General features: G+C 45.4%; 1 long non-coding RNA gene across 1 annotated transcript in view; it reads left to right on the top strand.

The window, feature by feature from the left end:
* The first annotated feature begins 5,727 nt into the window (after nucleotides 1-5,727).
* Nucleotides 5,728-26,770, top strand: part of LOC114808231 — a 141,832-nt gene continuing 120,789 nt past the window's right edge. The window contains exon 1 of the long non-coding RNA XR_003756075.2: nucleotides 5,728-5,863. This is a non-coding gene — a long non-coding RNA (uncharacterized LOC114808231). The remainder of the gene's footprint in view (nucleotides 5,864-26,770) is intronic.

Genomic DNA, 26,770 nt, shown 5'->3' with positions numbered 1-26,770 from the left:
CACTGCATCTGCCTCTCTGTGAACAATGTGTTATCGGGAGGTACTGAACAAACATGTCAGCATCCGGAGGAGGCTGAGCCTCCGCAGACATTGTCTGCACTTTCCAGCTGTCCTAGTTTGACCCATTCATTTCTGACAGGAGGAGAATTGTACAGAGTGGCCATGTTAGACGATTTCAAATAGTGTTGAAGTTTTGGAAAACCCTATAATGACCAATTTCCTGGCTCCTCATTCACAATTCCACTTTGTGATAGCCAGGGTAGCAGGATTTTCCCTTGCATATACCAGTCTGGGGCTCCTTCCTCCGCTCTTCCTAGCAAATACAGATTTTCGAGAATTCTGAGGTGAAAAGCCACGCTCTGAACCTCTTTCATCTATTATAGCACTTACCCCACAATCCCCATTCTCTCCACCAAAACAAAACAACCAATATGTTGTTTCAAGGAAAAGAAAAAAAGATTTGAGGCAAATAATAAACAAAAGATTGCCTACAAGCTTAGTCCTACCAATACTGTGACACTTGGCCAATTTCACTCCAGGTTACAAACACTTCTGGCTCAGCCCAGGGAACTAGAGCTAGGCAAAGTTCAAAAAATCTGGGTCAATTCAAATTAATACCCCAAACCCGGAAGCCTACCCGAATTTCCCAGAAACACCAAAGTCCTGAAATCGGGCTTCAGGTTTGTGAGAGACAGCTTTCTGGGAAAGTTGCCAGCATTCCAATTTGTGGCTCTAAATTGCGCAAGGCAGTCTGTCTCCCCATTGTGTCACCGTGCATAAACTCTCTGAGGGCAAGAGCCATCTCTCTTCTACGTTCTGACTGAGCCAAAAGAAGGTGGGTAGGAGGGCTGGGTTGTGGGGAAGGGTGAATGGAGCAATCGCCGTGGCTTCGCACTTGGCCAAGTCCCTCCAGCTAGAGAACAGGTGGAGGACTAGGCCACAATACTTCAGTGCCCCCAGGGCAAGTGGTCTTTTCAGGCCTAGTCAGGCCAGAGGGATGTGGTGGGGATAGTGGCTTCGGGGAAGAGTAAGATAGAGAAGCTGTCACTGCTGCACAGTCAAAGGTTGTCATGGCTCCTTCACCCAAGGCTGACTGCCTCTGGGGGGCTGACGTGGTGAGGCCCACGTTGCTTGGCTAGCACAGGTAGTTTGTACTTCTGAGGGGAAGGTACAACAACCAATTCCCTAAGTCCTGCACCATTCTTGAGTAGGGTAACTACTTTTGGCTCTCAAGCATACCTTTGCTGACCTTCCCTGCCCCATACCCAGGACCAGATAGGGAAGAGACCAGCTGAAAACCAGATTGGTATAAAATGGGACAAAATGACCACTTTGCCCTTGAGCCAGGTGTAAGTCCTGGAAAGTAAATGTACCAATTCACATCCCACCTCTGGCAAATCCTACATACAATCAAGGAACACCCAAACCACTGAATTATGTTACCAGGGTAGCACATTGCCCAGTGATGTATCGCAAAATCCATAGTGTCATTCTGCACATATGTCCCCTTGCCTCAAAATCTCTCATGGTTGCTCTTTCCTCTCCATATCAAGCAGAAACTCCTGGCCATTGATCTTTCAAGCACTCAGTAGGCTGCTCAGATGACCCAGGGGCTGTATCGTGCTAGCCTGAAGTCACAGAGCCCTAAACATGTGCTCCAGGTTAACAGCTCCTCTCCTCCTGCCCCTCTCTCCCTTAAAGATATGGATGAGATGGAAAGCCTTAACAAATTTTGTAATTTTGGGGAGGCTGAGGCAGTTGGTAGGGAAGGACTATCTTAACCCGGATATTTTTCTCATCATGCCCTTCGCCCTTCCTTCCCCACCCCACCAAACTCCTACCCTAAAGAACACCACCCAACACCTCAGATCTTATAAACCCACCTGTAAATTCTCCTAGCCCACCACCCACTCTTCCAACAACTCCATGCCACTGTGGTCTGTGTAACCCTCCCTCCATCGTGGCAAACTCCCTTTCAGCTCTGATCTCTTCCTGAGCCATTCACTCCTCTTCCTCACCACCCCCAAAACTAAACTCCCAACTGCTGAGTCTGTTTTCCTTGCTTCTCTCTCCTGACTAGCAGCGGGCTGGGGGAGGGTCATCTTCTCCCACTCTCTCCATTTCTCAAGATAAGGGAGAGGAGCCTAAAAAGGGAGAAGAGCCTACCTGCTCTTCACCGCTACCCTTTCACACTGCCCTGTGACTTTAGCTCTCTTGCGCTCCCCTTCTCTCTCCTTTGAATCTACATCATCCATCTTTACTTCCCCTTACATCCATTAGCCACCTTCTCTTCCATTCCTGGTCCCACCTCTGCATTTCTGACCAACTTTGATGCTTTTCTTGCTTTCCTGCTCTCCCTTTCTTCTCCTTCTCTGATCCTTGGGGATGCTGATGATCCCTCTGGCCTCCCAGGCAACCCTTCCCTTTCATTTCTCAATTCTACTGACCTTCTGCTTCATCTCATCTCAGTCTGTCAGTCAGTCAGTCAATAGCATTTATCAAATGCTTTCTCCATGCAGAGCACTGTATTTAGAGTATTTGTTGAGTGTTTACCATGTGTCAAGCACTGTGCTAAGCACTAGGGTAGATACAAACTAATCAGATCGGACACGGTTCTGTCCCAAATGGGGCTCACAGTGCTGGGGAGAGTTCTATAGAGTTAATGCACATAATAAGCACTTAATACTATTACAAATCACCTTGCCCTCTCCTATCTCTCCTCACTACTCTCCTACTACAATCCAGCCCATGTACTTTGCTCCTCTAATGTCAACCTTCTCACGGTACCTCGATCTGGTCTATCTCACTGCCGACCTCTCACCCACATACTGCCTCTAGCCTGAAACACCTTCCCTCTTTGTATCTGACAGACAATTACTCTCCCATGCTTTAAAGCCTCACTGAAGGCACATCTCCTCCAAGAGGCCTTCCCTGACTAAGCCCTCCTTTCCTCTTCTCCCTTCTGCATGACCTGCATCACCTTGCTCCCTTTATTCACCTCCTCTCAGGCCCATAGCACTTATGTACAGATCTGTGATTGTATTTATTTATAGTAATATCTACTTCCCCTTCTAGGCTATGAACTCATTGTGGGTGTTGTTATGTTGTTCTCTCCCAAGTGCTTAGTACAGTGCTCAATAAATACAATTGACTGACTAGTAGTCCTCACCATCTAATCCCTTAGGTGCTCAATCCACAACCTCTCCCCAACAGCATTTATGAACATATCTTTAGGGGCTAGGGAGTCAGAGGATGTGGGTTCTAATTCCGCTCTGCCACTCATCTGCTGTGTGACATTGGGCAAGCCACTTCACTTCTCTGTGTCTCAGGTACCTCATCTGTAAAATGGAGATTAAGACTGTGAGCCCCACATGGGACAACCCGATTACCTTGTATCTACTCCAGCTCTTAGAACAGTGCTAGGTACATAGTAAGTGCTTAACAAATACCATAATTATTATTATTACTTTTAATTTGTCTCAGTGCCTGTCTCCCCCTCTAGATCATAAACTCCTTGAGGGCAGGTATTGTGCCTACCAATTCTCTCTAGACTGCAAGCTTATTCTTCTAGACTGTAAGCTCACTGTGGGCAGGGTATTTGTCTGTTATTTTGTTGTATTGCGCTCTCCCAAGTGCTTAGCACAGTGCTTCTGGACTCCTCCCTGTCTTTCAGTTCTCACATTGTCTACTCTGGAGTCAGAGGTCATGAGCTCAAATCCCAGCTCTGCCACTTGCCAGCTGTGTGACTGTGGGCAAGTCACTTAGCTTCTCTGTGCCTCAGTTACCTCATCTATAAAATGGGGATTAAGACTGTTAGCCCCACGTGGGACATCCTGATTCCCCTGTGTCTACCCCAGCGCTTAGAACGGTGCTCGGCACATAGTAAGCGCTTAACAAATACCAACATTATTATTATTATTACTACCAAGTCCTGGTTGTTCTTCCTGCACATCTCCCCAGATCTACGGATTCCTCTCCATCAAAATAGCTAGCTCCCTCGTACAAGCTCTGGTCCCATTACCACTAGACTATTGTATCAGTCTCTTCACTAGTCTCCCTGCCTCCAGTCTCTCCCCTCTCCAGTCTATGCTATAAACTCCTACAAGGATAATCTTTCTGAAGTGTCATTTGGCCCACATTTATTTGTTCCTCAAAGCCTTCCATTGGCTTCTCGTGCCTCTCTGCATCAAGAAAAACTCTTCACAGTTGCCTCCAAGGTTCTTTCACTTACTCACTCCACCTTGTGTACCTGCTCTCTTCTCCACACCATAAGTGCTCGATAAATACGATTGAATGAATGTATGCCACTCTCCAACCCATTCTTATTATTCAGGCCAAGCTAAACTTTTTACTCTATTTCACTCTTAACTCTCCTTCCTCTGTCCCCTTACTCATGCTGTCCCCACAGCTTGGAACTGTCTCACTTCCAGAACCTGACAGACTATAGTCATTCACATATTCAAAGGTTACCTCCTCCAGTAAGTCTTCCCTGATCAATTCCCCAAATCCCAAGTTATATAAACCCAAATGCTGTAAGCTCACTGTGGGCAGGAAAATGTCTACCAACTCTCATATCATTATATTCTTCTCTCCTAAGCAGTTAGTACAGTGCTCTGCACACAGTAAATGTTCAATAAATACTATCAGCTGATTTGCTGATAGCACCTGTGTACCGATTATATTCACCCTCAACACATATGTATATATTTGCTCAGTATTTTTTTAAATTTCTCTGTAAATATGTCTGTGTCTAGCTTCCCCATCAGAGTGTAAGATCCTTGCATATAGGGAATATGTCCATTTGGTTCTTGCCATCCACCGTGATTCTATCACCGCATTAAGCAGAAATTCCTCACCACCAACTTTAAGGCACTTACTCAGCTCTTTTGCCACCTCCTATCCTCAATCTTTGCCCGCAGCAACTCGGCTAACATGTTTTGTTCTTCTAATAGCAACCTAGTCATCATGCATTGGTCTTGTCTCTCTCACCACTGACCTCTGGCTCACGTTCCTTTTCCTGTCTCAATCTCCCTCACCCTTCAGATGCAACTGACCATTATTCTCCCCACCTTCAAAGCAGTATTAAATTACATCTCCTCCTGGAAGCCTTCCTTGACTAATCTCTCAATCAATCAGTCATATTAATTGAGTGCTTGTGCAGAACACTGTACTAAGTGCTTGGGCAAACACAATGTAACAGAGTTATCAGTCACATTCCCTGCCCACAAAGAGTTTACAGTCTAGAGGGGGAGACAGACGTTAATATAAATAAATAAATTATGGGTATGTACGTAAGTGCTGTGTGCTACCACTCTGGTTGAGATGTAGCATAGAGATCGAAGAGTACACAGCTCTCTCCAAGTCAGGCACCTTTAATCCCACTCCTTCCCAGGAGGGCTCAGCACATGACCACACTGAGCACTGAGTGGTCCCTGTCCTGAGTTCAGACCACTTACCGGGGTGGGGTTTTATCACATTGTTTCCTTTGCTTAAGCCCACCCCGAGCTGGTCAGCTCCCCTTGGCCCTCCTGAAGATTCTTCCATGGAGTGAACCCTCATTTGTCCCCCTACTGTCAATCAGGATCCATGGCTTCTTGTTGGCAGTTGAGCAGAAATTAGCATCCCTCATCTTCCAATAGTACCTGTTCATCACTCTTAGTCCCTCCTCCTGTGGTCCGTTGATCTCTACCTCGTGACCCGATCCGCCATCTTGGAACCATGTGGCCTGGGGCTGGGGAGTGAGGGACACCCCCAAAATGCCAAGGCACTGGGGAAGCGCAGGGAACTAGAGTCAATCCCAAACTGTGATAGGGTGGGGGTGAGAGGTATCCTGCAGCAGCAGTGGCTTCAGGAGCTCCTGAAGGTAGGACTTCGGGGCTGGGGAACACGCCCCAGCAACTCCATGTTGTGGTTTGTGTGAGGGGAGGGAGGGAGGTTTGCAGGTACTGGGATACTGGAGGTCAGACAGCGGAGCCGGGCCCTGGGACTGGTAGGGGGCAGGGGTCACTGCACGTGAGTGTGTTCCGAAGCAGCGGGGCTGAGGCCCTCAGAACAAGCCCCGGGCAAGAGGGGATGGGGGAGGGGAGGGATGGTGTCAGCGGGTCAGAGCCCCCTCGGTGCACTGTGGGGCCACCTTGGACTGCAGGGGAATAATAATAATAATAATAATAATGGTATCTGTCAAGTGCTTACAATATGCCAAGCACTGTTCTAAGCTCTGGGGTAGACACAAGGTAATCAGGTTGTCCCATCTGGGATTCACAGTCTTAATCCCCATTTTACAGATGAGGTAACTGAGGCACAGAGAAGTGAAGTAACTTGCCCAAAGTCACACAGCTGACAAGTGGCAAAGCCAAGATTAGAACCCACAACCTCTGACTCCCAAGCCCGTGCTCTTTAATAATGTTGGTATTTGTTAAGCATTTACTATGTGCAGAGCACTGTTCTAAGTGCTGGGGTAGACACAGGGGAATCAGGTTGTCCCATCTGGGATTCACAGTCTTAATCCCCATTTTACAGATGCGGTAACTGAGGCACAGAGAAGTTAAGTAACTTGCCCACAGTCACACAGCTGACAAGTGGCAAAGCTGGGATTCGAACCCATAACCTCTGACTCCAAAGCCCGTGCTCTTACCACTGAGGCACGCTGCTTCTCTAATGAAATGACGTTGCTTGACTCTCCCTCCCCACACCGTGGCGGAGCTCATCCCAGACCATCATTTGGAGTCAGGGAGAGGAAGGAGCAGTGGGGAAAACTGTCTCAGCAGCAGAGGCTATTTGCGCAGGCCTCAGTGTTTGACACTTATCTCCCTGTCATGGAGGCAGAGACTGAGGAGGGCTAGGGTAACACTGTGGAGCTGAGGGTGGGGTTAAAAAAGGGTGGAAATCCAATTGCCAGGGCAACAAAGAAGAGAGTGGGGGAAGAGGGTATTAGGGCTTAGTCAGGGAAGGCCTCTCGGAGATGTGCTTTTAATAAGACTTTGAAGGTGGGAAGAGTGATTTCTGGTGGATGTGAAAAGGAAGGCGGTTCCAGGCCAGAGGCAGGACTTGGACGAGGGGGGCGGTGAGATACAACAGATCGAGGATTTAGCAAGAAGGACATCATTGGTGACCTCTAAGAGGACAGTTTCTGTGGAGTTTAGCACACTGTACACCACCGCTTGTCAGCCATGTGACTATGGGCAAATCACTTCACTTCTTTGTGCCTCAGTGACTTCATCTGTAAAATGGAGATTAAGACTGTGAGCCCCACATGGGACAACCTGATCACCTTGTATTCCTCCCTAGTGCTTAGAACAGTGCTTTGCATATAGTAAGTGCTTAACCTGTGCCATTATTATCATTATTATTCTCTGTGCCTCAGTTACCTCATCTGCAAAATGGAGATTCAGACTGTGAGCCCCATGTGGGACAACCTGATTACCTTGTACCTACCCCAGCGCTTAGAACAGTGCTTGGTAGATAGTGCTTAACAAATGCCATCATCATTATTATTATTATTATTATTAAGAGCAATACAATAGAGTTGGTAGATAAGATCTTCACCTTCTTCACCATCAAGGTGGTGGGGCCAGGATAAAGCAGCAGCAGCCAGGTCTTCCAAACTTTTAGACCACTGTGGCAGTAAAGAAGCAGCGTGGCTTAGTGGAAAGAGCATGGGCATGGGAGTCAGAGGTCCTGGGTTCTAAACCCACCTCTGCTACTTGTCAGCTGTGTGACTTTGGGCAAGTCACTTCACTTCTCTGTACCTCAGTTACCTCATCTGTGAAATGAGAATTAAGATTGTGAGCCCCACTCGGGACAACCTGATAACCTTGTATCTCCCCCAGCACTTAGAACAATGTTTGGCACATAATAAGTGCTTACTCTCATTGTTACTCTCATTATTATTATTAGAGAATAGGGAGAATAGTGTGGGGAGATTAGAGGTGCTCGGGGTCATATAACTATGAGCCACAACCTTCCCACTTTTCCAACTGTAGTGGAGGTAGTTTTCTCCACCCACTCAGGTGGGGAGGAAAGGGTCGGCCTGGTTCCTCAGATGGCCTTCCATGGACCCTGGAGCTCCAGTGGCTGGGGAGGACCAGGATGTGTAGTTCCTATTTCTGCTTGATTTCTGCTCTGACTAAAAACCATCATATTCTGCTCGTATCTTCTTACCTTCAGAGGAAATACAGGCCTAATAAAATGAATAGAATTGGCTTTAGATTATCACCTGTCTGGGAAAACAGTCTTTCACAAGTTGAGTCGTATAATACTATTGAATTTGGGGTTAGCTCTGTGGTTGGCCTAGCAGGCAGAACATTGCTCTGGGAATCAAAACCCCTAGGTTTTGGGTCCTGGTTCTGCTCACTGGGACTCTGCCGTCCGTGGAGATTTCTGACTGAAGGACCACCCAAGGCATTCTGTGAGGTGAACAGCAGAAATACTGAAAAATAGCTGTCTCGTGAGAGGTGAAGACTCCGGCAGTTACCAAGATGACTGGCTGCTTGGTCATTGCACCGTGGAACAAAACAGGCACTTGACTCTGGTCACTTTGGCCATGAATAGGTCCTGTATGTGCTAAACCTTAGCATGCATTTTCTAGTATGCTACACCTCAGCCCATGTACTTCCTCATTGCATCTGTGCCCCAGAGGGAACAAGATTGGCAGGCCGAGAGAAGAACGAGTAGCACTGCGCAAACCATTATCACTACAATCAATTCTACTGGGTAAGTTCTTGGTTCTGGGACCTGAAGCAGGGAGAGGTTGGAGGCTGGGAATCCAGTGATGAAACCAATACAGTCTAACCATGCTACATCAAGTTTGGATAATGGGGATAACCTGCCTGGGTGTAGAGAAAGGGGCTGAACCACGAACTCTTGCTGAGGAAAAATCAGCCAGATTTAGCAGCTGATTGGATGTAAGAGTGCGGGACAGTGAGGGGACAAAGATGACACCAAGGTAAGGGGTCTTGTGAGTCAGAAAGGGTGGTGGTGTTGTCAACAGGGAGAAGAAAAGTTGAGAGGAGGAGTGAGTTTAGAAAGGAAGATGAGCAGGGTTATTGATTAATTGATTAGGACAGCCCAAATTACACCAGAGTGGTAAGAAGCAGCATCTTTGTGGGTTAGTATGCCAATTTCTGTGATCATCTGTGTGTCTGTGACCTTGGCAGCACCATGGCAGATGGTTAGGAGGGGAAAAGCTTCTAGGGGCTGTTAGACTGTCCTAAGGAAAGATCACAGCATAAAGCAGACCACAGCAGCATCCGTGCAGAAGATAAGTGAAAACCAAAGAAAGTGCAGCTGCTTCTGCAGTCATATCATGTGTTCATTGCCATGCATTCTTTAGGAGCCAGCAGAGGTAAGGAATCAGGCAGCTGGCTGCAAGGGACCACAGTTTCTAGCAACTTCTGCTACTCCACTCTGTGATGGCACAACCAGTGGCTGATCAATTTCCCGCTTCTGTCAGCACCTCTGGATTCCCTGCTGAGAATTCCGGTCAGTCATCAGAAGTGAACTTGTTCAGAAGCTGAGCCTGTCTGTATTTTCGAAGTGGTTAGTCTCTTTTTGAGAACCTCCCAGTGCCATTTTCACCATCTGTCATTCTGAAATTGGAGTAGTTCTCAAATTGGGTTGAAACCCAGCTGAAAACAATCTTAGCTCCACTGGAGATGAAGTTAATGAGATGAAAGTTGCTATAAAACTGCCATGTTTGCTCCTCACTTTAGTGTTTCGATCATATCCTGTAAAGGTTTTGGGTACCTGGCACCCATTTTCCTTGCAATGACAGATGTTTTGGAGCTGGATGATTAGGTAATTTTATAAAGTTATAGGAGATTATTCCCACTGAGTTTTGGTCTTTACAAAAGGCAGGCATGAGAGGGCTAGGAAGTTTTGTCCAAGGAGTTTCCAGAGGAAGAGCTCCTCCAGAGTCTTCATTCACAGCTGATCATGCTGGAAGGATACAATGAACCTTTAGCGTCAATATCTGGGACTGAATTTGAGACTGGAAAAAGAGGGAGAGCACTGATGGACATTCATCTATAATGAGCCACAATCTCCCAGTGCATGAACTAAAATCTGGGAGGAAGTTATTAATATTATTATTATTATCATATTTGTTAAGCACCTACTAGGGATCAAACATTGTTCTAAGTATTGGGGTAGATACAAGTTACTCTGGTGAAACACAGTCCCTGTCCCACATGTGGCTCCCAGGAGGGAGAGCAGGGATTTAATTCTTATTTTACAGTTGAGGAAATCAAGGCACAGGAAAATTAAGTGAGTTGCCCAAAGTCATACAGAAAGCAAATGGTAGAGTCAGGATTAGAAGCCAGGACCTCTGACTCCCAGGCCTGTGCTGTTTCCGTAGGCCGTGCTGCTTCTCTAAGTTAGGCATCTTGATTATAGCATTACCTTTTACAAGCCATTAGAGGGTCATTTAGTGTGCTACAGTAGTAATTTGCTAAATACTTATTAATGATTTTTAAGAGTGAGAATTGAAACTATCATTAAAACTCATTCTATCTACCAGTCTTATTCAGCCTAGTAGTAAAAAGATAACAAGAAATGCCATCCCTGGGTTAGATCAATGGTTCATTCATCTTGGTATTCTGTATCCAACAGAGGCGAGTCATCTAAGGATTGTTCTCTCCTGCTGATTTTGCTCTGGAGGCATTTACACAAGACATCATACAGGTGATTAGGAATCACTTCCCAGATTCTGCACTGTGCAGTGGGGCAACAGAAAAACCTAACAGATTTAGTAGACGTGTTCCCTGTCCACAAAATGTTTACAGTCTAGAGGAGGAGACAGACGTTAAAACAAATTACAGATACACATATAAGTGCTCTGGGCCTGAAGATGGGGTTAAAAAAGGTTACAAATCCACACGCAAAGGTGAGGCAGAAGAGAGAGGGAGTAGGGGAAATGAGGGGTTGGTTAGTAAAGGAAGACCTCTCAGAGGAGTTGTGATTTTAATAAAGCTTTGAAGATGAGGAAAATGGTGGTCTGTCAAGATCTGAAGGGGGAAGGAGTTCCAGGTAAGAGGCAGGGCATGAGCGAAGGGTTGGTGGTGAGATAGATAAGACTGAAGTTCAGCAAGGAGGGTGGCATTAGAGGAGTGAAGTAAGCGTGCTATGTTGTAGTAGGAAATTAGTGAGGTAAGATAGGAAGGGATAGTGTGATGGAGAGCTTTAAAGCCAATAGTAAGGAGTCTTTCTGATAAAGAGGAGGATGGGCAACCACTGGAGTTTCTTGAGGAGTGGGGAAACACGACTGAGTATTTTTTTTGGAAAAATGATCTGGGCAGCAGAGTGACGTATGGACTGGAATGCGGAGAGACAGAAGGCAGTGAGGTCAACAAGGAGACTGATACTGTAATCAAGGCAAGGCAGGATAAGTGCTGGGATTAACGGGGTAGCGGTGTCTATGGAAAGGAAAGAGCAGATTTTAGGGACTTTGTGAAGGTAGAACTGACAAGGATTTGCTGCCAGATTAAATAATTAGGTTGAATGAGAGAAATAAGTCGAGGATAATGCCAAGGTAACAGGCTTGCGACAAAAGAGAGGATAGTGGTGCTGTCTTCAGCGATGGGATATTCAGAGGAAGGATATTCTGGCAGAGTTCATGCACTGTTTGGGGGGGGGGGATTTTAGTGGTAGTAGCTTGTGCGGGATGAGTCACATTCTCTATTCATTGGCAGTCATATTCTCATTTGTGCATGGAGTGCAACAATTATGTAATAATAATAATAATAATTATGGTATTTGTTAAGCACTTACTATGTGCAGAGCACTGTTCTAAGCGCTGGGGTAGATACAGGGTAATCAGATTGTCCCACGTGGGGCTCACATTTTTTAATCCCCATTTTTACAGATGAGGTAACTGAGGCACAGAGAAGTTAAGTGAATTGCCCAAGGTCACACAGCAGACAAGGGGCAGAGCTGGGATTAGAACCCAAGACCTATGACTCCCAAGCCTGTAATCTTTCCACTAAGCCACGCTCAGGGATGCAGAGAACTGCAAAATGCAGGTGTAGCCTTGAAGCACAAGAGCCAGATAAAGGCAGAACTGGGGCTAGAACCCAGGTTTCCTGATTCTCAGACCACTGCTCTATCCACGGAACCAACAACAGGGCTATAAATTAAATTAACGTACACTCAGCCAAGTATATATTGAAGTCTTAACTCCACCCTCCTGGATCAATATTATGATTTTAATACCTAATCCTCAATGGTTGTGATCCATCAATAACCTTATTTCTTTACCAAAAGGAGCTGTTACCTCTTAATCTCATAATGAGAAGCCTGTACCCTGAACTGAAAGGGAGGGCAGAACAAATGCTTTGAAGACTAAAGCCAAGCACTATCTCAAACCATTTGGAATAACGGCAGACAGAACTGTTTGGAATGCGCCAGGAAATAGAGGGTCGTTTGGTCTTTTTTTAATGGTATTTGTTAAGCGATTACATGCGTGAAACACCATTCTAAGTGCTGGGGTAGATACAAGTTCATCGGGTCAGGTAGAGTCACTGTACCACCTGGATCTCACAGTCTAAGTTTTGAATCCCCATTTTACCATTGAGGAAATTGAGGCACAGAGAGGTGATTTGCCCAAGGTCAAACAAGAGGCAAGTGGCAGACCTGGGATTAGAACCCAGATCCTCTGACTCCTAAGACCATGCTCTTTCCACGATGCCATGCTGCTTCCCTGGTTGCAAACAGAAACCTCAAGAACGGAGGGGGTCGCAGGATGATTGAAGACCAGTAACAAGTTTTGCAAGTACAGTTATGTCAGCCCAGCAAAACACTCTCTTGTCATGCACAAGGTGTAGAGTAAATGTCAGTGTGATTAAATCTCATCAACACCTGTATGCTTGAATAGAACTTCAACTTCAGCAGAGTCATCTTTGAATACAAAGGACATCTCTACTATTACTGGAATTATCTTTGACTCCTCACTCTTTCAAATTTCACATTTGTTCTGTTGCTAAATCCTGTGGGTTTTTTGTCGACAACATTCATTAGATCCAACCCTTCCTCTCCATCAAAACAGCCGCCGCTCTGGTTCATATCCTGGCTTCATTACTGTATCTTTGCCTCCAGCATCTCTTCTCTCTAGTCAGATTATCTCAGATTATCTTTCTAAAACACTGTTCTGCACATTTCTCTCCTCTCCTCCAAAACCTTCTGTGATTACCCATTCCTCTGCACATAAAACAGAAACTCGACGTGGCCTGGTAGAAAGGACACTGGCCTGAGATTCAGAGGACTTGGCTTGTAATCCTGGCTCTGCAATTTACCTGCTATGTGATTTTGGACAAGTCACTTAACTTCTCTGTGCCTCATTTTCCTCATCTGTAAAAGGGAGATTAAAGACCTGTTCTCCCTCCCTCCACTCTAAAGATTGTGGGTCCCAGGAGGTACAGGGATTGTGCACGACCTGGTCTTGTGTCTTCCCCAGAGTTTAGAAGAGTGCTTGGCACCTTATAAGCGCTTTAAGGTATTCCATCTGCTCACTTTACCTACCAAATCTCTTTGCTCACTATACTCCAGTTCACACTTTCTCAATGTGATTCCTACCTGACTTTTTCACTTTTGGCCCCTGGCTCACGCCCTTGTGCCGCGAACTTCCTCCCACTTCAAATTTGCCAAACCCATCTTCAAAGTCCTTCTGATATTCCACCTTCTCCAGGAAGCTTTCCCTGATTACTTTTTCTTCTCCTTATCCCCTCCCCTCTCTCTCCTTAGCACTTTTACAGCACCTCACCACTCTTCCACTCATAGCCTCCCATTGCACTTTCGTATATATCCATTTAAAAACACTGCTTCTTCTATCTGTAAATTAATTTATGACTGTCTCTCCTGTTAGATTGCAAACAATTTTTGGATGGGGACTCTGTTTCCTGAATCTATTACACTTAGTACAGTGCTTTGTGCAAGCTGAGCTCTCAATAAATCCTACTGCTCGCTTGCTCATTTGCTTCCTGGTTGTTGACTGTTGGTTGTTATCTCTGTAATGAATCAATATATGTTATTCATGTATTGGGTGAAAATGAGGCCCTGGTGGAAATAATATAAACAGGTGGGATCTCTGGGCTTACTTGTCAGTCTGTGAGACAATTTGACAATCTCCACATCAGTACTGTAGCCTGAGGAGAAGATGGAATCTCGTGCCATAGGGCGGATTCTACCTTGGGGGCTGGAAACTGTCAAGGCCCTGCACCCTGATTGGGTGTATTCCTCGAGGGGAGTGCTTATAGAAACATTTCTTTCCCTCTGTGCTCTTTCCAGTCTTAGGAAATGATTCACCTTTTGCTTTCCTTGCTGTCATTGCCCAGACTGGTTTAAGTAGATCTGTTTTTAGCCAGAGTGAAAAGCACATTTCCACAGAACACTTTCATCCTGAGGTTTAATTTACTTTCAAAATATCAATGAATTATTTGGGTGTTTGAAGTCAGTATGGAAGGAAAGTTGTTGCTCAGAGAACTATTGTCATATTCCATTTAGTGTGTAATGATTTGCCTCAAGTCTCTGTGAGGCTGACCATTCTCAAGGTAAAGATGGGGATGGTGAGTCAGGGGAAGGGGAAGTAATTTGCTAGAGCTAACCCACAAATCAGTGGTGGAGCCGAGGCCGGAACCCTGAGTTTTAGGCAGTCCATGTTGTCTCTTCTGAGCACTCCAATCTTTACAGACTCCACTGCCTGTACGTCATCAGGAAATAGAGGGTAGGCTTGATTCCTGCCAGAGTTGTCTTTTACTGAACAGAAAGGTTAAATTTCCTCCTTGCTACTTTGGAGTCTAAGCAAAGATTTCCTAAAAAGCACAAAACCTCAGACAAAAGCTGCAGTGTTACCTAATAGATAAAATGGTCTTGCTCAGTATTGGATTACCTCTGATGTGAATATTCCACATTTTGAAGTGAATCACATTACAGTAGTGTGTGTTATCTAGCTTATTTCAGACTCTACACGGAGAGCTGGTATTCAGGATGTTATACTATTCCTGAAAGAATAACAGTACATTTGTTACTGTTATCCTCCAGTGAGGAAGCATTATATAGAGGCAATTTAAAGGAGAATAAGAGATTGAGAAGCATTTGAGGAATCTTCTTTACAAAGCAATAAAAATGTAGCTTATGCCTACTGAAAATACCAACAAGGTAAGAAAGGGCAGGATGCATCAGGAGCCTGAGGGGAGATAACCTCAGCATTCAGATAATAAGGTTGGCTATTTGCCAAAGGTGTAATCAGACCTCCTTAGCTCTTCCCTTTTACAGAGGAGGAAACTGAGGTAGTGCATAACAGACTGCTGAGTTCAGAACAAGCTGGTAGGCTGAGAATAGATAGTATTCATTTGAAAACATTTGTTGAAAAAAAAACTTTGAGAACAGTATTAGCTCAATTTGGGCTTTTCATTATTGGATTGATTGATTGATTGATTGATTTTAAATACCCTAATTCCCAAAGCCAGAGTAGAGCAACCATTTTCTTGGTAAAGTAACAAGAAAAGGCTAGAAATAATGGGCTCACTGAAACAGACTTATTAAAGGAAGAAAGGCTTCTAAGCCTGTGGAAGGCTCTTTTGAGAAGTCATGTGGGAGATTCCCCTCCGGAAAAGAATAATTCACTTTTTTTTTTCTCACTGGGCTCATGTTTACAAACATAGTAGAATTCAGAACTAGGAGAAGAGTGACTTTGGGGACCAGACCAGTGATGCCTTCATGGAACTGGAAGGATGAGTAATTCCTGGTTGTAGGCCTGGTTGTACATATTAAAATCCCTTGAGGTCTTTCCAGAGGTTCTGGTTGGCTTTGGCGAAGTAAAAAGCAGCTACTAATCTGTTATTCAGCTCTGCCAGGGAGCGTGAATGCTGGCTGCCTTAATATGATTGTATTTACCTGGAATTTGCTAAGTTTTCTCTTTTCAAACTGGCATTTGTTTAGCACTTAATATGTGCCAGGCACTGTACTAAGCACTGGGGTAGAAGCAAGTTAATCAGGTTGTACACAGTCGCTGTCCCACATAGGGTTCACGGTCTTAATCCCCATTTTACAAATGAGGTAACTGAGGCAGAGAGAGGCTAAGTGACTTGCCCAGGATCACACAGAAAAATAGCAGAGCTGGGGTTATAACCCAGGTCCACTACCTCCCAGCTTCATGCTCTTTCTACTAGGCCATGCTACTTTTAAGGTATCGTGGCCTGACCCTCTACATCCACCCAGAAATCATGGCATAGGTTAGAATATTCACATTTTTAAAACAATAATAAATATATTCTGGGGAAGAGAACTCAGACTCACTAAAACAGCCTTGTAAATTAAAGCGGCCCCACAAATCAAGAGGCTAGAAATAAAAATTAGGCCAGACTTGAAAGAAATCAGCCCGTGGCCGTGAAGTCATTTTAAAATGCCATTTCACTGCCAGCAGCTACATCACTGCTATGACACTGGTAGGTGTGGGAAGAGCTGGGGATGTTTTTGTTAGCTGATAAGGTCAAAACAATTTAACTACCAGGCTGCTCTATATTTTTCTCAAGCTCTTCTCAGGTTTTATGGTAAAGTGGACATATATGATGAAGGTGTAGGAACTTTTTCATTATTTTAATCTCATTGATTCAGAAATCTTTTTTGTTTTCTTTTGGGAACTTCATCTCTATTTCTCTTCCTTCCAAGCAATGGTGGCAAAAGCATGAGCTGATTTTCACAGAATTGTGTCGATTTGTCATGCAAGAAATGCAAAGTAATTATTGCTTGTCAGAGAGTATTTTAGTGGTTTCTTTCTTTTCATATAGTGTCTATCACCAGATTAAATTTGAGGAAGTGTGCAGTTCCATTGATTTATTTACATGAAGAAAGAGATGTTCTGGGCAGGTAAATTAACCAGAGCTCTCAGTTCCTGAACTTTCAACCTAGAAAACCCCAGTAAGGCTTGTTGTAGGCATGTATGCTTCTAGCAAGTGCCTGAGGCTTAGAAACTCTAAGATTTCATTTCAACTATTCCTGAAGCATAGGCTGAGCAGGGACAATAACAGTCTTTAAGTGCAGGAAGGGATGTTCTCTGGAGGACAGTGAAAAGCTATTGTGTTTTTTTGAAATGAGGTTATAAAAGAGGGATAGGGCTCAAGCTACCACAACAAAAGAGCTTCTTGACCATATGAATAAAATGGCTATGTTGTTCTGTTGAAAATCATGGCATCGGAGCATCACTATTTTTTTCTTTCCTCTCAGCCTCCAAAGTGATATCAATTTGTGGGTGAAGTTACAATAATCATAATAATAATAATGATGGTATTTGTTAAGCGCTTACTATGTGCTGAGCACTGTTCTAGGCATTGGGGTAGATACAAGGTCATCAGGTTGTCCCACGTGACACTCACAGTCCATTCTAATCCTCCTTGACCTCTCAGCTGCCTTTGACACTGTCGACCATCCCCTCCTCCTCCATACCTTATCTCACCTTGGCTTCACGGACTCCGTCCTCTCCTGGTTCTCCTCATCTCTCTGGCCGGTCATTCTCAGTCTCCTTCACAGGAGCCTCCTCCCCCTCCCATCCTTTAACTGTTGGAGTTCTTCAGGGGTCAGTTCTTGGCCCTCTTCTGTTCTCCATTTACACTCACTCCCTTGGTGAACTCATTCGCTCTCAGGACTTTGACTACCATCTCTATGCAGATGACACGCAGATCTACATCTCTGCCCCTGTCCTCTCCCCCTCCCTTCAGGCTCACATCTCCTCCTGCCTCCAGGATGTTTCCACCTGGATGTCTGCCCACCACCTAAAACTCAACATGAGCAAGACTGAGCTCCTCATCTTCCCTCCCAAGCCCGGTCCTCTCCCAGACTTCCCTATCACCATGGATGGTACGACCATCCTTCCCGTCTCTCAGGCCCGCAACCTCGTTGTCATCTTTGACTCATCTCTCTCATTCACCCCACACATCCGATCTGTTACCAAAACCTGCTGGTCTCACCTTTACAATATCGCCAAGATCCGCCCTTTCCTCTCCACCCAAATGGCTACCTTACTGCTACGGGCTCTCGTTATGTCCGGCTAGACTACTGTGCCAGCCTTCTCTCCGATCTCCCTTCCTCCTCTCTTGCCCTGCTCCAGTCTTCTCTTCACTCTGCTGCCCGGCTCATCTTCCTGCAAAAACGTTCTGGGCGTGTCACTCCCCTTCTTAAACACCTCCAATGGTTGCCTATCAACCTCCGCTCAAAACAAAAATTCCTCACTCTAGGCTTCAAGGCTCTCCATCACCTTGCCCCTTCATACCTCTCCTCCCTTCTCTCTTTTTCTACTGCCCACCCGCACGCTCCGCTCCTCTGCCGCTCACTTCCTCACCGTCCCTCGGTCTCGTCTATCCCGCCATCGACCCCTGGGCCACGTGCTCCCGTGGTCCTGGAATGCCCTCCCTCCTCACCTCCGTCAATCTAATTCTCTTCCCCTCTTCAAATCCCTACTTAAAGCTCACCTCCTCCAAGAGGCCTTCCCAGACTGAGCTCCCCCCTTCTTCCCTCTGCTCCCTCTACCCTCCCTTCACCTCTCCGCAGCTAAACCCTCTTCTCCCCCCTTTCCCTCTCCTCCCCCCCCCTCCCGTCCCACCCCCTCAGCACTGTACTCGTCCGCTCAACTGTATATATCTTCATCACCCTATTTATTTTGTTTATTTTGTTTAATGAGATGTACATCACCCTGATTCTATTTATTTGCCGTTGTTTTTATGAGATGTTCTTCCCCTTGACTCTATTTATTGCCATTGTTCTTGTCTACCTCTCTCCTCCGATTAGACTGTAAGCCCATCAAAGGGCAGGGACTCTCTCTATCTGTTGCCGATTTGTACATTCCAAGTGCTTAGTACAGTGCTCTGCACATAGTAAGCGCTCAATAAATACTATTGAATGAATGAATGAAAGTAATCCCCATTTAACAGATGAGGTCACTGAGGCCCATAGAAGTTAAGTGACTTGCCCGAAGTCAAACAGCTGACAGGTGGTGGAGCCAGGATTAGAACCCATGACCTTTGACTTCTAAGCCCGGGGTCTTTCCACTGAGCCATGCTGCTTCTCACTAAGCCACGCTGCCTCTCAGCATTTATGTTGTCCATATCAGAAGTCCCAGTTTGATGGGGTACCTAAACTCCGTATGTACTAAGCATTCTTCAATCTTAAAATGAAATTATTAATGATAATGTCAGTGGTTAAATTGTCATGGTATTTGTTAAGGGCTTACTATCCCCCAGGGAGTGTACTTAGACGTGGGGTAGATACAAGCCAATCAGTTCAGACTGCAAACCAGTGTGGTAAGTGCTAGGATAGATATAAGAAAAGCAGATCAAAACATTCTATGTCCCACAGAGGGCTCCAAGTCTAAGAGGGAGAACAAGATGTTTTATACCTATTTTACAGAGGGGGAACCTGAGGCCCTGAGAAGTTGTCTCACATTTCTCCTGCCTTCAAGACATCTCTACTTGGATGTCCTCCTGCCGCCTCACACTTAACATTTCCTAAACAGAACTTCTTATCTTCACACCCTCTGTCCTCCTCAAACTCTGTCCTCCCCAACTTTGCCATCACTGTAGACGGCACCACCGTCTTTCCTGCCTCATGAGCCTGTAACCTTGGTGTTATCCTTGACTCCTCTCTCATTCAACCCACCTATTCTATCCATTATTAAATCCTGTTGGTCCCACCTTCACAACATTGCTAAAATATGCTCTTTCCTCTCTATCCAAACTGCTACTGCATCAATACAATCATTCATCCTATCCCACCTGGATTTCTGCATCAACCTCCTTGCTGACCTCCTAGCCCCCCGTCTTTCACCACTCCAGTCCATACTTCACTCCGCTGCCCGGATCATTTTTCTACACAAACACTCAGGACATGTCACCCGGATCCTCAAAAAACTCCAGTGGTTGCCCATCCACCTCCATATCAAACAAAAATTCCTCATCATTGGCTTTAAAGCACTCTACCACCTTGCCCGCTCCTACCTCACCTTGCTACTCTCCTTCTACAGCCCAGCCTACACACTTCATTCTAGTGCTAACCTTCTCACTGTGCCTCGATCTCACCCATCTTGCCGCCAACCTTTAACCCACGTCCTGCCTCTGGCCTGGAACACCCTCCCCCCTCAAATCCGACAATGACTCTCCCCCGTTCAAAGCCTTATCGAAGGCACATCTTCAAGAGACCTTCCCAGATTAAGCCCCCCTTTCCTCTTCTCCCTCTCTCTCCTGCGTCACCCTGATTTGCTCCCTTTGCTCTTCCCCCCTCCCTAGCCCCACAGCACTTACAAACATAATGGTAATTAATTTATTTGTATTGATTTTTGTCTCCCCCCACCAGATTATAAGCTCATTGTGGGCAGGGAATGTGTCCGTTTATTGTTGTATTGTACTCTCCCAATGCTCTGCATGCAGTAAGGGCTCAAAAAATACAATTGAATTGAATTAGTAGCTGAATGTCTACCAAGTCTATTGCATTGTACTCTCCCAAGCCCTTAGTACAGTGTTCAAAAAATACCTAATAATAATAATTGTGGTATCTGTTAAGTGCTTACTATGTGCCAGTCACTGTACTAAGTGCTGAGGTAGATACAGGATAATCAAGTTGCATACAGTCCCTATCCCACAAAGAGCTCCCAGTCTCAGTCCCCATTTTACAGAGGAGGAAAGTGAGGCACAGAGAAGTTAAGTGACTTGCCCAAAGTCACACAGCAGACAAGTGGCAGAGTTGGGATCAGAACCCAGGTCCTTCTGACTCCCAGGACCATACTCTAACCACTAAGCCATGCTGCTTCTCTTCCCTTGGACTGATAGATTGAATTCCCAGGGCAGCATGGTCTAGTGGAAAGAGCACAGGCCTATGAGTCAGAGGACCAGGGTTCTAATCCTGGCTCTGCAACTTGTCTGCTGTGTGACCTTGGACAAGCACTTAACTTCTCTGTGCCTCAATTTCCTCCATTGTAAAATGGCATGCGATACTTAGACTGTGAGCCCTATGTGGAACAGGGACTGTGTCTGACTGGATTAATTCGATCTACCCCAGTGCTTAGAACAGTGCTTGATGCATAGTGAACACTTAACAAATTCCATTAAGAAAAAAGCTTACTCAAGAACACACAGCAGACCAGTGGCAGACCTAGATCCTGCAAATCTGGTCCTCTGACTGCCAGTCCCCTGTTCTTTCTACTAGGCCACACTGCTCTGGGAATTCAATCTAGGAATCAAAGGTTTTTATTGAGCACTGGACTAGGAGCTTGAGAGACTACAATGCAATAGAGTTGGTAGACATGATCCCTGCCCACAAGGAGCTTACAGTCTAGAGTGGAGGACAGAAATACACATAGCCACTTGTCTGCTGTGTGACTCTGGGCAAGTCACTTAACTTCTCTGTGCCTTAGTTACCTCATCTGTAAAATGGGGAGCCCCACGTGGGACATGGACTGCGTCCAACCTGATTAGTTTGTATCTACCCCAGCACTCAGTATAGTGCTTGGTACATAATAAGTGCTTAACAAATATGACAAAAATAAACAAATAAATAAATGAATTACAGAGAGGGGAAATGAAAGCATATAAGGATGTGTACACAAGGGCTGTGGGGCTGGGGTTAGAATGAGTATCAAAATACTTAATGGGTACAGACCCCTCAGGCGATACAGAGGAGATGGTAAATATAGTGGGGAAATAAGGGGTTAGAGAAGCCCTTTCGGAGAACTTGCAATTTTAGGATGACTTTGAAGATGGGGAGAGGGGTGGTCTGTCAGATATGAAGAGGGAGGTAGTTCCAGGCCAGAGGGAGGACTTGGGCAAGGGATTGGTGGCGAGATAGATGAGACTGAGTTACCATGAATATTTTGGTGTTAGAGGAACCAAGTGTATAGGGTGAAATCAGCAAGGAGGATGAGAGCTGATCGAGTGCTTTAAAGCGAATGGTAAGGACCATCTGGTTGATGCAGAGGTGGATGGGTAACCATTGGAGGCTTTTGAGGAGTCGTGGGACATGGACCGAAGCTTTGGTAGAAAAATCAACCGGGCAGCAGGGTGAAGTACGGACTGGAGTGGGGAGAGATATGAGGCAGAGAGGTCAGCAAGGAGGCCGATGCAGTAATCAAGACAGGATAGTATAAGTGCTTGGATCAATGCCGAAGCAGTTTGAATGGAGAGGAAAGGGCAGATTTTAGCAATGTTGTGAAGGAAGACCCGACAAGTTTGGTGACAGATTGAATTTGTGGGTCGAATGAGAGAGATGAGTCAAGGACAACAACAAGGTTATGGACTTGTGAGACAAGGGGAGGAGGGGGTGTTGCCTACAGTGATGGGAAAGTCTAGGGGGAAGACAAGATTTAGTTGGGAAGATGAGTTCTATTTGGGGAATGTTAAGTTTGAGGTATTGGCAGGACATTCAGATAGAGATGTCCTGCTGGCAGAAGGAAATGTGAGACTGCAGAGAAGGAGGTCAAGACTGGAGAGGAAGATTTGGGGATCATCTGGGATGATCCTTTGGGAATGGTAGTCTAAGCTGTGGGAGCGAATGAGTTCTCCAATTACACCTAGTTCTCCCAAAATGTGTGCTTCTGCTGTGTATTCATTCAATAGTATTTATTGAGCGCTTACTATGTGCAGAGCACTGTTCTAAGCGCTGGGGGAGATACAGGGGAATCAGGTTGTCCCACGTGAGGCTCACAGTTAATTCCCATTTTACAGATGAGGTAACTGAGGCACAGAGAAGTGAAGTGACTCGCCCACAGTCACACAGCTGACAAGTGGCAGAGCCGGGAGTCGAACTCATGGCCTCTGACTCCGAAGCCCAGGCTCTTTCCACTGAACCACGTAGCTTCCCAGTGTATTATGGATAGAACATTGATAAGGAATTAGGGAACATTCTTCTAACGTTGTACAGCTCTCTTCTTAGAAAATGCTTCCAGTGAAGTAAGAAATGTAAGAATATGGCATTGATCAAGTCACATATAGTACAACATGAGTTTTCTTTAAAGGGGGTTGAACAAGAATGTGCCCAACTCATTACAGGAAAACTGAGTGTACAGATATTTAAGTCAACAGTAGTAGCTTGAGGGGACTGAGTTAGGCTGACCAGGTTATATGGGACAGCACAAAGCCCGAAGCATGTTTTACGGCATTCGTAAGCATCTACTAGATGCCAAACACTGTTCTAAGCGCTGGGGGTAGGTACAAGTTAATTAGGCTGGACATAGTCCCTGTCCGACATGGGGCTCAAAGTCTAAGTATTAAAATGTTTTTCCAAAATCATCCAGGGAAGTATACAAACATCTAAGACTGTCCTTTCTGAAACAGGATAAATGGTCATTTGAAGTATACTGGGGATAGTAGTAGTAATATTAATAATAGTATTATTTTTCATTCATGCAGTCATATTTATTGAGCGCTTACTGTGTGCAGAGCGCTTAACCACCCCCTGGCGTGGTGCATTATACAAGGTTGTTGGGAAGTACAACAATAATAATAATAATAATAATATTGTTAGTATTTGTTAAGTGTTTACTACGTGCAGAGCACTGTTCTAAGCGCTGGGGTAGATACAGGGTAATCAGGTTGTCCCACGTGAGGCTCACAGTCTTAATCCCCATATTACAGATGAGGTAACTGAGGCACAGAGAAGTTAAGTGACTTGCCCACAGTCACACAGCTGACAAGTGGCAGAGCAGGGATTCAAACCCATGATCTCTGACTCCCAAGCCCAGCCTCTTTCTGCTGAGCCACGCTGCTTCTCAATCACAAAACTCCCTGCCCACAAAGAGCTTGCAAGCTCTTTCAGACATTTTCTAGAATAGATCCTCATCCCCTTGGGGGTTTAGATGCAGTCAGTCTCAGCATTGGAGTTGAGATGCAACAAGCTTTTAGGGAAGCTTGTACTAACTGAATAACAGAGTATTTCTGGCTTCTGATCCCACCACTGATCCCCCTCCTTTCCCCAGATTGGTTTGGGCTTCCATGCAGCTCTGCTGGGGGGTGAGGAGCACAGATCTGGGGCCTGCGCAGACTTCTGAGGGTCACCAAAAGATTTTTTTCAATCCTCGTTCAGACAAGGGCTTTGCACACAGTTAACGGTCAAGAAATATGACCAATTTGAATGAATGAAGGTAGTGTAATATTTTGACATTTTCTGTTGAGTAATATTAAAGCAGAGGAAAGGTTATTCAGGGGAACAGTTACTTTAGGGGCCACAGGGGCTCCAGGTCCCCTTTTCTGCACCCCTGAAACCAGTTTGATTTCAGGCTTGCCCAGGCTGCCAGGGAGCCCAGACGGGGGAAGCCACAGAATCGCTCCACTTCCCAGGAGTGATAAGAATATCAGATGTCACTACTAAGTCACCCCAATGACAATGATGACGATGGTATTTGTTAAGCGCTTACTTATGTGCTAAGCACTGTTCGAAGCGCTGGGCTAGATATAAGGTAATCAGGTTGTCCCACGTGGGGCTCCCACTCTTCATCCCCATTTTACTGAAGAGGTAACTGAGGCACAGAGAAGTTAAGTGACTTGCTCAAAGTCACACAGCTGATAAGCGGTGGAGTCGGGATTAGAACTCATGACCTCTGACTCCCAAGCCCGGGATCTTGCCACTAAGCCATGCTGCTTCTCCAACCCTGTAGTTGGTCTCCAACATTGACAATAAGATGCCTGGGTGGCACTGTGTGAGAGTGGACCTCTTTGACAACCATGCTAAAGTTTAGGGATGCACCTGATATCCCTAACCTAACCCTCTACATCTCGAACTTGCCCTCTAGTAACCTACTCTAGACCTCTGGATTTATCTAAGCCCTTCTTGAGACTACTGGCCTGGATCAGAACCATACTTCCCTAGTGTTGTCTTGGTCTAGCCCAGGTGCCTCTCCCTCTGGGGCCACCTGAGACTCAAATTTGACATTGGTCTGGGCAGCTCCATGCCGACCTTGAGTCCAGGTCTCAACAGCAGGGCCGGCCTGTAACTCGGGGACGTGCAAGCCAGGATGGGTGACCTAGGGAACCGAGGCATTCACTGGAGCATTCCATCACTTTTTGGGTTGTTTCAGGACATTACCTGACTTTCAGATGCTATCTATCGATCCACTGAAGCAAGCACAGTATTGACAGGGGCTTCTTATGCCACAGAGCCCCAGGCCCCAATTCACTGAGCATTCTGAAGTTTGACGTGTTTGTTATCTGAGATTTTTCTTGTCTTTGAGACTATTCCATTTATATGTTAAATCATTCAGATGAAATATACATGGGCTGGTAAGCAATTTGCCACACACGTATATTTCATTTTCCAAATGGGCTTAACAAAAGGCTGTGATGAAAAAAAACGGGCCCCTTCAGGCAGTTTATTTAATCATCTTTACTTTGGTCTCCAACGGGATGCTTTATTTAAATATGCTTTGTATGCTTTACACCCATACTCAGACTGAAAGTCAGAAAAATATTGTGGTATATGAGGAAAACGTTCCGTGCAAGAGTTTTCATGGCCAGACCGCATCTCAGCTTTGGCTTTGTTTACTCGAACAATTGCAGTGCAATACAGAGATTATTATTAGATCTCATCTCATAAGGGTTTTTCTTCTGGCTCTAGAGCCTGAGCTCATGAACACATCTTGTGTACACAGAACTTCCACTCAGCGGTCAGAAGTCCTGTTGGCTTCAGTGAAACATTTTGTGCTAGCTCAGAGTGGCAGAGGCCATTCATGAGCCCATGAGAGATGATGAAAAAGATGTTTGAAGAGTTATTTTTAAACACGAAAGATGCTTGAGAAATGGTAGTACCACTCTACTGGAGTTAGGCAGTAAAAGGCAGGGTTAGTATTTTGCAGGGCAATCTCAAGGCATTTTGGTGCCTTAGGCAGAGGAAGAAACAAGGCAGTTGAACTGTAAGGCAAAGAGTGGAAGTTGAACAGAGAAAAAAGAAGAAGTGTGGCCTAGTGGAAAGGGTCAGGACCTAGGAGTCAGGGAACCTGGGTTTTAAACCTCCTGCGTGACCTTGGACAAGTCACAACTTCTCTGTCCCTCAGTTTCCTTATCTATAAAATGAGGGTCAAGTACCTGGTCTCCCTCTCCCTTAAACTGTGGGACAGAGATTGGTCTGCCTTGATTATCTAGTTTCTACCTTAGTGCTTGACACAAAGAAAGCACTGACAAATATTTATATTATTAACAGTAATAATAATGATAATAAAAAAGAGGCACTCTTTGCTGAATAGTGCCTAGGCCATTAATTTCCTACTTTGCCTATATTGGTAGAGCCAGCCCCGCGACTTTCAAAGAGACGGGGTCTTGGAAAAGTAAGCATTTCATTCTTTCACACAGTAGCATTTATGGAACACCTGTGGTGTGCAAAACACAGAACTAGGGGCTAGGGAAGAATACAATAAAGAATGAACAAGCCTCAGTCCCTGGCCCTCAGGGTGTTCTGTGTCCACAAGACGGTCTGGTGGGCTGGTGAAAAAGACATAATATATAAAGATCCAAGAACTTAAGAACACAAAGACCGCAATGAATAGTGTTGGTATTTGTTAAGCGCTTACTATGTGCAGAGCACTGTTCTAAGCACTGGGGTAAATACAGGGTAATCAGGTTGTCCCACGTGAGGCTCACAGTTAATCCCCATTTTACAGATGAGGTAACTGAGGCACAGAGAAGTTAAGTGACTTGACCACAGTCATACAGCTGACAAGTGGCAGAGCCAGGAGTCGAACTCATGACCTCTGACTCCGAAGCCCAGGCTCTTTTCCACTGAGCCATGCTGCTTCCCATCATAAGAGCATGAG

The sequence above is a fragment of the Ornithorhynchus anatinus genome, chromosome X5 (assembly GCF_004115215.2).
Source record: "Ornithorhynchus anatinus isolate Pmale09 chromosome X5, mOrnAna1.pri.v4, whole genome shotgun sequence".
Taxonomy (NCBI): Eukaryota; Metazoa; Chordata; class Mammalia; order Monotremata; family Ornithorhynchidae; genus Ornithorhynchus; species Ornithorhynchus anatinus.
This window is presented reverse-complemented; position numbering and strand designations above follow the sequence as displayed.